Source organism: Arachis hypogaea, chromosome 15 (genome assembly GCF_003086295.3).
Source record: "Arachis hypogaea cultivar Tifrunner chromosome 15, arahy.Tifrunner.gnm2.J5K5, whole genome shotgun sequence".
Lineage (NCBI taxonomy): Eukaryota > Viridiplantae > Streptophyta > Magnoliopsida > Fabales > Fabaceae > Arachis > Arachis hypogaea.
The window spans coordinates 8,594,319-8,606,279 of NC_092050.1; positions in this window are offsets into that span (position 1 = coordinate 8,594,319).

The window sequence follows — 11,961 nt, forward strand, 5'->3', positions numbered from 1 at the left end:
TTATTCTAAAAAGTAAGAGACCGTACAAATTTAGTACTTTACCCATATTTAGACAATTCGACAATTATTTTTAATGGAGAAGAGTATTATTGTACTTTGAATTAGTCTAAAAACCTTATCTGAAAATAGTGTATTCATCAAGGAATTAGTCTTATGTTTTTATCAAAATGATTTTATGGAAAGAGTTTATGGTATTAATAATTGAAACTGGATATATGAATTGTTTCACCACTACTACTAATATATATATATATATATATATATGGGAATGAACGTTTTGAGGCTTATATATATTAATTGGATCCCGCTAGTGAGATAATGGACTATTTGTACAATGTGTATAATGGGTTATTGAGTTACAAAATGAACATCTCCCATATTATCTAGAATAACAGTACTACTGATTTTGGGGTTCACCAAGACTCGAACTCTTAACCTTTCGTATCTAGCACTCTAATACCATGCATGATACCACTCATCCCAAAAGTTTCAGCTGATGGAAAAAGATAACACTAATGATTATATCTCTAATACTCTCTAAACTTCCATTGTACACATTATATAAATATTCCATTAGCTCCCCATACTTTCCCATATTAATTTTTGTCCAAACCCAACTTTGTAGCGGGGATTGAAGCTGAACTGAATAACGGATATGGAATGTGGTCGGTTGTTAATTAATTAGGGTCTGGAGAACACACAGAAACATAGATATATAGATAGTTGGAATATAATAGGAGTTGCAAGTGTTGAACCTAACACATTTGTGTATTGTGCGCATTCGAGCTGTCTGACTACAATCCACACCAAACAGACCTTCGGTTTGTTTGATTCCATGTATTTCATATAAATACACCAAGTAGTTTAAACTATATATATATTATTGGGATTTGGGAGAACCTACTCCTTTTAAATGGAATGGAAGCCTAGATAACTAGCTTGCATGCCATGGGGACCATTATGATTTATTTCAATTCCAACCATATGATGATTTCAGACTCATACACATCATCATAAGGGAAGAAACTCTCAGCAAACTTGCTGCTTGCTAGTTGCTACCTAGTACCTACATACCTGGCTCTTCATCCCGAACTAAAAGATAATTTGTAACTAAAGGATAATTTTCTATTTTTATTTGGTTTAATTTATTATTTTTGACTATTACTTTAATCATTAATCTAATTTTTTTAAATTTAATAATTTAATAATATAATTTTAATTGACAATTTTAAATATTAATAATTAACTGATGGTAAAAAATAATAAATTTTGTTCTTTAATAATCTTTGTAAAATATTTTTACTTTTTTTTTTAGTTATATAGTGCTTTCAATTAAACTTTTTAATACTATATATACATGTATATATCAACACTGATAAAATCACCGTATATATTGTCATTTCCGCATGAGGAATAAGTACACTAAGATTCTGTGTGGTGAAATATCAATTCTAAAAGTTTAAGAAAATTAAATATCAAATTCTATATCTTTTGGTTATTAAAATTGTAATAGTATATCATAAAATAACTCTCTTAAAATTTTAGAGTATTAAACATAAATCTATAAATAATTTTACATCATCTAATAGACTAATAATAACTGGATAAAAAAGGTCATATCTTTGGCTATATAAGTGTTTTCCTAATTAATTCTTGTTTCTATCTTGTGGCAATCCAACAATAGTTACGGCTTCATTAGAAAATAAATGGGTAGGGTTTGGAAGTAGGTTGCCTCCCGCGACAAGGTCGAATGATTAAGGTGCTGGTTTTTGAAGGGTCATGCCACATATAGTAAATACCCAAATTTAATTATTTCATTATCCTTCCTTCTTTTCATTAAATTAATTAAATGAGGAAAAAATAAAAATAAAAATAAAAAGAAAAGGAAAGAAAGATGATATACAGATATGGACAAGACACGTCCAATGAAATCCGTCCATGTGAGATATTCCACTAAGGTCCCAACACACCCTATGAAATGATGAGATGAGATGAGATGAGATTTTTTAATATTATTTATTTAGAGAATAAAGACGACTAAAGTGCAAAAGAGAGGCAGTATGCTATATTATATGCATGCATGCATTGTATGTATCCTCTCTCTGACAAATTCTTCCTCCCTATACCAATTCATGTAAGCTATCTTTATGCCCAACCACCCAACATTTTACTTTCCTACCCCAACATGATACAAAACCCTTCTTGTTCTTTCTGCCTCTAAAATCCTTCTTAAACATCTCATAATCTATGATATATGTTAAAGGCCATTTGTTTTATCTTCTTCTCTAAACTAAAACTTATTTTGATTTCTAATGTTTAAACATTGTGGGTCATCTGAGTTACTATCTTTGTATTTATTATTTGTGAAGAAACAATAATTTATCTATTTAAAATTTACGTATATGTTATTATATATCTCACAATAATGTCACTATATGTATATATTTTGGATCTTTATGATCTATCTTACTATATTTCTAGTATTATAATAACTTTGTTCTCCATACCATGAATTTAAATACAATAACTTCCAAAATTTAATTAGTGAAATCATGAGTGTGTTTAGTTTTGATTATTAAAAACACTTTTATAATTTTTTATTTTTTTCTAAAAAAATATTTTATAATAAAAAATTTAAATTTTTTATATATTTAGTGTATTGAAAATATAAAAGGAAAATTTCAATAAGTTTTAGAAAAATAATTTATTTTATAGTGTTTTTGAAATATATTTTTAAATAAGTGTTAGCAAAACTTCTATAAAAAATAAAGAAAAATAGAACAACTATTGAAGACTGATTTGCTCCCTTTTTTTTGGTGTGGCAATGGGCCGTGAAGTCCAAGAAAGAAAATTAAATCACAAAAAAAAAATCCCTAATTATGTCTATGGTTACTGTCCAAAAAAAAAGCCTATGCCTATGGTTTCTTTCGATTGTATCGAGGTTCTCGAATTGAATTACCTTTTTTTGAAATAAAAAAGTGAAGGAAAGTAGTGTTTTCAAAATAAGTTTTAGAAAAGGTGAAACTCAGCTAAAGTCAACTTTACATGAAGTTGATATTTGAGAGTTATTAGATAATTTGATTGATTTAACTAAATTTTTATCTGACGATTATCAGGTATCAACTTCACGTGAAGTCGACTTCACTTGAGTTTTCACCTTTAGAAAAATATTTTATGTTATAGTGCTTACGAATTTTTTTTTTTGGTTAGAGAAATGTATTTTTAAAACAAGTGTCGTTAGCAAAACTTCTATAAAAAAAAAGGAAAAAAGAAAAATAGAACAACTACTGGATTTGCTCCTTTTTTTTGTTGGTGTGAGAAGGGGCCGTGACGCCCAAGAAAGGAAAAAGTATCCCTAACTATGTCTATGGCTAATTGGCTACTGTCCAAAAACAATACTATGCCTATGGCTTCTTTTGACGGGTGATTCTAAAAGCGGAAGTTTCGACTATTGTCGGCGCCTAATCTACTAATCTAGTCAGATAGTCTGCTATCCTATCTTAAATTCTTAATCCCTCCTCCCGGTTTTTGGAATCTAAAATCTTTTGGACTCAAAATGATGACAAATAATTGTATCGAAGTTCTCAAACCGAATTACCTTTTTTGAAATAAAAAAGTGAAGGAAAGTAGTGTTTTTGAAATAAATTTTAGGAAAATATTTTATTCTATAGTGTTTTCGAAATATATTTTAAAAATAAGTGTTGTTAGCAAAACTTCTATAAAAAATAAAGAAAAATAGAATTTGCTCCCTGTTTTGTGTGAGAAGGGGCCGTGAGGCCCAAGAAAGAAAAAAACTCATCCCTAACTATGTCTGTGGCTATTGTTCAAAAACAAAAATTGTGTCTATGGCTTCTTTCGGCGGGTGGTTTTACCGTTTTAGAAGTAAAAGTTTCGACTGTCGTCGGCGCCCAATCTAGCCAGATAGTCTGGCTATCCTGTCTTAAATTCTTAATTTTTCCTCACCCTCTTTTTGGAATCTAAAATCTTTTGGACACAGAATACTACGAGGCTCTCATCCTATTAAGCTGGAGGTAAATAATGGTATCGAGGTTCCGAGCCGAATTACCTTTTTTGAAACAAAAAAGTTACGAAAAGTAGTATCCGAAATTGCCCAACAGCTACAGGTTTTACTTTTCACAGACATAATGAGCTAGTGCAAGTTTATCCAAAAGACAAAAAATGCATTTCCAATTGTTGCTGTTATATGTTTTTCTCTCACTCCAAATTTTGGCTACTACTTTATAGCTTTGGGCAGGGGTGTACATGTCCCGGTCCGGTCTGAAAATTCGGCCCGACTGTGAACATTTTAGGAACTAATTTAATGTGATTTCATCGGGTCTAGGATCGGGTAAGGGTTTCAAAAAATAGATCCGGTCATTATTTCGGGTCGGGTCCGGGCCATAGTTCGGCACACCGGAACTCAGTCAGGTGGTCCGGTTATCATACACAATTAATATTTTGTGTTATTAGTAATGGATGATGGCTATTCTTATGTGGATTTTAAATATTATAAACCTTAATATTTTGTATTATTAGTCATTATAAGATTATAAGTTAATGTTTTATGTTTAAAATGCATAAGACTTTCGACTAATGCATAATATTGTGTTATTTGTGTTGATTTAAATATTTGGTGTTATTAGACAATATCAGTATTGATTATGGTTATGTTTTAATTTTAGAGAAGAGTTGGTTCTTGTTATATTTTTTTTAAGTGAATTTAACTATGTGAATTGTGGAATAATAGTTGGAGATTAGGTAATTTTTACATGCTAAAGACCTGATTTTCACTCAGATTTTACCCGGTTTTCACCCGGCGCGAAGGTGCGTAGGTTTCATCAGGTTTAAGATCGGGTTATAGTCTAAAAATTAAGTTCGATCTATATTTCGAGTCGAGTCTGAATTAAGCCAAATCCAATGTGGTTAGGCCCATGTACACCCCCTAGCTTTGGGCATGTTAGATCCTCTCAGTGCCAAAAAGAAAAAAACATGGGGTTAAACTCTATATCTATTAAAAGTTAGGGTTCTTTTACCCAAAAAAAAAAAAGTTAGGGTTCTTGAACAACACACAGTTGCTGAAGTGATCCATATGTTATGTTACAGAATTTCTAATCTCTCACCCAAAAAAAATTTTAACCCAATTTTTATAATTCAGTCTAAATTTATGCGAGACTTCACGTGTTATATTTAATATCTCAACATATGATTCTTAAATTATAAATTAAATTTGCTTCTAAGATTTTTGGATTATTCTTTGTTAATTGATTTTTCTTATTCCCTAATAAAATGAAATTGAATTATTTTAATGGCTAAATGGTTCCTGGTCGCTGATAGTTAGGACTACACGTGAATCGGATCGGATCAAATATAACTTATAATTCTATCCGATCTGCACTGTACTCATCAAATCGGATACAATATTCGCATTTTTTCAAGTCAAATCCGATTCGATTCGATCTGCATACTTGCATGCCGGATCGAATCGGCTATCGGGTATCTCCGCATAATTAAAAAAAAAATGTTTTAAGGTTCTATTTGGTTGTTTTACAAAAAAATCCAAAAATTTCTTTTTTTTTTACTTGTTTAACCCAATTTATTTCTAAAATATTATCAATAAAAAAATTTTTGAATAACAAAAAAAAACATAAGATCTAAGTTTAATTATTCTAAGTTGAAAAATAATATAAAAAATTAAAAAAAAGATATTATAAAATTTATAAAATAATACACAAAAATTCATATCACATTGAAATTTATTTTCTTAAATTATGCTATTTATATGAGACGTATAGATATATACAGATCTGCAGATAATACTGTGCCAAATTCACAATTCAATTCTACCACATAGTACAAATCAAATCTAATCTAAAAATTAGATAATATTCATAAAATTCAGATTGAATATAAATAATTACTACAAATATACGAATATCATCCTATCTATGTGCAGCTGATAGTAGTAGACAGCAGTGCTGATATTTTATGGCAATAATGTCGAATGCTGAAAACTACAAAATTGAGTGGTGATAGTAGGGCTAATATTCAATTACCACTTGATCAGTTGATAGGGACATTTTTGCAATGAGAAGACATTGGGCCACTCTGTTGGACGGATCGGGCACATATATAATGTTAATCGTGCTTTTATTACATGTTGAATTCGAATAACATGATTGATCATCATTGTTACTCTTTATCATGAAACTACTCTTCAAACAACAAAAGCAAATTTAAAACGATAAATAAATAATTATATTTCTAATATATTTTTTAATTATTTTTTTAAATTTGTTTAAACTTTTGCTTAATTTTTTTCCTTTGTCTTATATTTTTTTCTGGCATAATAAATATTAAATTTTAAATTTTTTTATTATCAAAATATTAATACTATGTCAAAAAATTATTTTTTAAATTTAAATTAATAAAAAATATATAAATAATTATATCTTTTAACACTCTTCAACAATAATCATATGAAAGTTGGTATAAGACGATGACATATCTACTTTTAAATTTACTGCTTTTCTTAATAAGTATGAGATATTGCTTAAAAGTTAAAACCACATTTTATTTGCGCACCATTACATTTTTCAGTCGTTGGTGGATGTGTGGACGGTAATCTTAATTTTTATCAATGGCTATTTAATTTGGCGTGTCCTACGTGATCCACCATCACAATTCTTTGGCAATGCCGTATCTTCATTCCAACCAAAAGTAGCCCATTATTTATTAAAAAATATATGTTTAGATAATCTTTAGGCCAATGCTTTATTTTTTATATTCTTAGAATTTAAAATTTCATTTTTAGTATTTAAAATTAGCCAAATTTTAATAAAAAAATAAATTTTATTAGTCATATAATATTATTAATTTTCTGTTCTTAACATATATTATACACAAGTCACTAATTAGTATTTTTTTTTCTTTTCTTTTAACATGTAAGGTAACATAATTGTCCAGTTTTCAGTTTATCAAGAGTGTTTTTGCTTTTTGTGAATAAAGAATGAACAATCACGTCTTTTAATAAACCGTGTTCGGTCCTTATTAACCCTTGTACAAAAAATTAAGTGGTCTAATTTATCCTAAAAATTAATTTAAAAAATTAAAAATATTATTTGTATACTAAAATCAACAATTAAAATTAATTATTAATGTATTTGTGTATAAATACATGTGTGATTTAATTTATTTTTAGTGTATATTTATATTTCAACATATATTTTATACTGGTGACTGACTTTAATAGCTGATTTTAGTATACATGTTGCATAACTTTTAAAAAATAAAGGTTGTTTCATGCATATTTATAATGACTATGATGTTTTTAATTTTAACAAATGTGAGATTTAATTAATACCTGTAAGCTAGCTATCACGTACGATATGTCAATAATAATTTCTTTTTGGGTCATGTGTTTACTCATCAATGTTTCACCTTTCACCAAATCACTTCTGAATTCCGAGTAATAGTTTTGTACCTTCCTATAAATGAATATCAACTCAAAACAGTAGTATATCACTATATCGCCACAAACCCCAAAAGTTTGTTGGATTTTGAAAATAACGCACGTGAATTTTGTGAAAGATAATTAACATAGGGTGTAAATAATGCTTTTGATTGAGGTAGTGACTAGTGAGCCTCATTTATCCAAAAAAACAAAAAAAATATCATTTATACACCAACCAATCTTTACAATTCTATAAAAATAGGATTGTTACTAATTAATCGTATATGATAAAATGTATAATAAAAATATTATATTTTGCTTAATAATTAATTGTTTTAAAAATCATTCAAATAACATTTAAATTAAATATTTAATTACATAGTAAATTAAATTTTTATATGAAAAAAGAGATGATTTATACATGAACCCTAATTAAATTGGTGTCCATAAAATCTTATCCCATTTTTTTTTTTTAAGAAGAATCAGCGAAGAGGCTAGAGAGAGAGAAATTGAAATAATGAGTGAACCAAACCAATTAGACATCACATCAAATAATTCCTCTTTAATAACACTAACTTAAAGAAAATGGTTACCTATCCAATGTAAAGATAATAGAAAATTTATTAAATAATTTAATATATTTAACTAAAATTAATTATTAAAATTAACCACAGTATATTTATGTATAAATATATATACAATTTTTGCTTTTAAATTTTAATATATATTTTATATTTTAATAAAAAAACATTAAAGAGCTATCAGAATTTATTATTTTTAGATATTAATTAGTTATTAATATTTAAAATTATGGGATAAAGTTAATGTTGTAAAATCGAACCAATTATTGAACCGATTAAGTGTAAGGCCTCTAAATTTTTAAAAGTTATTAATTAATTATTTACGATGCATTATATTTATTTAAGATTGTATTTCAGAGATTTTTATATAAAAGTTGAGTGAGCTCTTATTTTTTATTTAGAGTTTTTATAATTAAAAAAATAGTGAATAATTTATATGCCTTAATTTTAAATATTTATATTTTTAACCTTATTTTATAAATGAAGGAGAATTAATTTATTTGTCTCCAATTTTTATTTAATTAGCATTTAATCAAAACTAATTTATAAATTTGTAATTGAAAGGTATTTTAAAGATGGATATTTTATATTTAATTTAATATAATATCTCTTAATTTTATTAAAATTTAACAAAATTTCAATTTGCCCAAAAATCCCTAATTTCACTTTTGTCTCAAATTAAACCCTAATTTGCTAAATATTTCCTAAAATCCTAACCCTAACTTTCCCATTCCCTTTCAGCCACCACACACCCTTCACCCTTCCAAAATCAAACAGAAAAAACCAACACTTTGCAGCAGCAAAAATTAACCGAGAGGAAGAAAAGAGAGGAGAGGGTGCGAATCAGGAGAGGGGAAAGGGGGAGAGTGCGCCGACGAGTCACCACCGCTCGTTGCGCTGCCGTCGTCGCTGATGAGGGAGGAACGAGGAGAGTGTGTCGCGGAGCAGGAGGAGTTATCCGCATACGCCACCGTCGCGCACCACCACCACGTCGCCGACGAAGGGGAGAGAGCGAACCGCGCTGTCCGTGAAGCCTGGCTCGCTGTCGTCCGTGCGCGTCGCCGTCGAGGGTCCATCCACGCCATCGCTGGAGCTTGAACGCCGCTGCAACCACCGTGAGTTATCATCTTCAGATCCGCCGCCGTTTGAGTCGCGAATAGGGGAACGCGCGCGAAGGAAACCATCGTGGAGCTGCCGTCGCCGCCGCGTTGCTGGGCTCGCCGTCGTTCTGCCCGCGCTGTTGCTGCGTTGCCGGAGCTCCTCGCCGCCGTTGCTGGCGCCGGAAACCGCCTTTTAAGTCTGTGTCTGTTGGTAAGCTCTAACCCTGCTTCAACTTCTTTATCCATTAAAGTTTACCTTTATCGTGAGAGTTGTCGCTCAGGTTGTTTGTGCTAGGTTATACGGTCACCGTGAGTCTCTCTGTCGCCGTCCAAGCCGCCATCAGAAGGATCCACCACAGCCTCCTCTATTCTTGTCTTCGGATCAGTACTGCCCTTTTCCAGTTTCAATCCCAATTCTGCTATTTCTGAATATGTAACTCCTCAGTCCTTACTCTGCTTCCATTTTGTTTCTTAGTCTTTTCTATTCTGAATAAGGAAGACCTATATTTCTGTTTAACACTGCTGCTCTGCCTTCCCTGTTTGCTGATGGAATCATCATAGGTAATAGTATTAATGGTACTAACGAGCTATTAGAGTTGCTGCCGCTGCTGAAATTAACAAAAAGAGAAGGAAGTTACCGTGTTTAACCTATGTGAATTCAGCTAGTCGAGGTAGGGTTTTCTTAAAATCTATTTTATATTACAGAATTGTGATAAATAGATATTGATGCAAAAAGATATATTTCTGTGATTATATTTGCCTTGTGGATGTGATGGATTGTTGGACTGGATTATTGGGTGCTTGATTGCTTGAGTGAAGTATGGTTGTTGATAAGACATGGATTTGGAAAGTTATTTACTTGATTATTATGAAAAGTGGTTTTTCTTGGTTTGAGGTTAAATCGGTTTGATTTTGAGTCGGTCAGATTTTATAAATAATTTAATACTTGAGCTAGTTTGACTTTAAAAAGAGTTTTATTATTGGAATTTGTCTGATTTGAAAATACTTTGATACTGGAATTGGTTGAATTTTGGAAAGTGATTGAGATTTGGAAGTGGTTGAGAAAGGATTTGAGAAATGTTGGGATGGGACCCGAAAAAAGTGGCAGTGTCCGAGTTTTAAAGGAAATGCTGCCGAAATTTTATAAAATTGGAAACTTTATTTGAAGTAATTAATTAAAAAGATTTGTTTTTAAACGTTCTACGTTTCAAGATTGATTTATTTATCAAAGAAAGAATTATGTTTTGAATTAGGATTGTTAATGAATGGGATGGAAAGAAGGATGACGAGGATTGATGAGGATTTTCCTTGAAATATGGTTTTTGAATGAGGTTGGGAATGAGATTTGGATTGATGAATGATTATGATGTTGAGAATATTGAGATATGATCTTTGAATTATTTATATGGCTTATGAATTTGAAATATCTGAGATACGAGGTTCCCTGGATTAAGTGCCATGGCTTGCCACCACGTGTACCAGGTTGAAAACTCGATACTCTGTTGACCCTACGATGTAAGTGTGTGACCGGGCACTATATAAATTCCCGGGAATGTTACCCCCATTGAGTAATATTGATTATTTGAGAAAAAGCTATGCATAGACTCTTGGGGATGCACGTCGGGGGATAGTCTAAGTACAATTCAGACTTGTCGGGTTGGCTGGATAACCGACAGATGAGCCTCATCAGGCATAGGACAGGCATGCATCATATGCATTTGTATGCTTTGCTTGAGTTTGAACTTGTTTTGGTCTGCCTAATTGCTAAACTGTTCGTAACTGCTACTTGGACTATTTGCTGTAACTGCTGCCTACTTGTGCTTTCCTTGTCTGCCTTGCCTGTGTTTGTCCTGGCGTGCTACATTTGAGATTGAACTTTGGTGCTATATTAATGATTGTGTTATTTGATTGCGTGGTTGGTTTCTTATTGAAATTTTCTTATAAGAAAGGAAAGGTTTCGGATTTCTGAAAGATTAAACATTGTTTCTTTGAAAAGGTTTTGAACGATTACCTATTAGTTTTTAAAAGATTCATAAGGCAATGATAATCACTAAGCTTGAAAATAGTTTTCTTATAAAATATCTTCTTATGACAACTTTGAAACTCCGTGGTGAGACCGTGTGGTTAGGTTCTCACCCTCCTACAGCTTTACTTTTCAGGAACCGAATGAAGAAGCACTAAGAAGAGTTATACTGCGTTTGGTTTATATGTTGTTGTATTAATTAGATTATTTTCTTCCCTCGTCTGTGTTATTACAATTTTGTAAGAGGGATAGGAGTTGTATGTTATATATATATATATATATATATATATATTATGTAAGCAGTCTTGTATATGAATCTATGCCTGTTTGTTTATTTTAGATGAAGTATGTATTTCCAATTTATAAAGTGATTAGCGATACGGTGTTGAGTCACAGGCTCCTATTTTAATATTTAGTATGTAAAGTTCTTGCTATCAGAGTAGCACAGCCGGAAGCGTGACTTCTAATAGTGAGGGTGTTACATTAAGTGAGTGATTCGATGATTTAATGGTTCAATCGGAATTGAACCGTAATTAAATCAGTTTAATTAAGTATAAAAGACTATTATTAAAAATTCAATATAAAATTTTAAATATTTAAATTTAATAACTTTTAAATTAATAAATTCAAAATTTTTCATAATAATTTATCTATAATTATCAATAAAAATTCACAACTTCAAATATTAAAATTTATGACTAAAGAAAATCAAAACACACATAATTAACAAACACATTATGTTCCAACACTATTTACACAAATTTTTAATTATTGAACCCAAACTTACACAAATTACATTTATGTGTT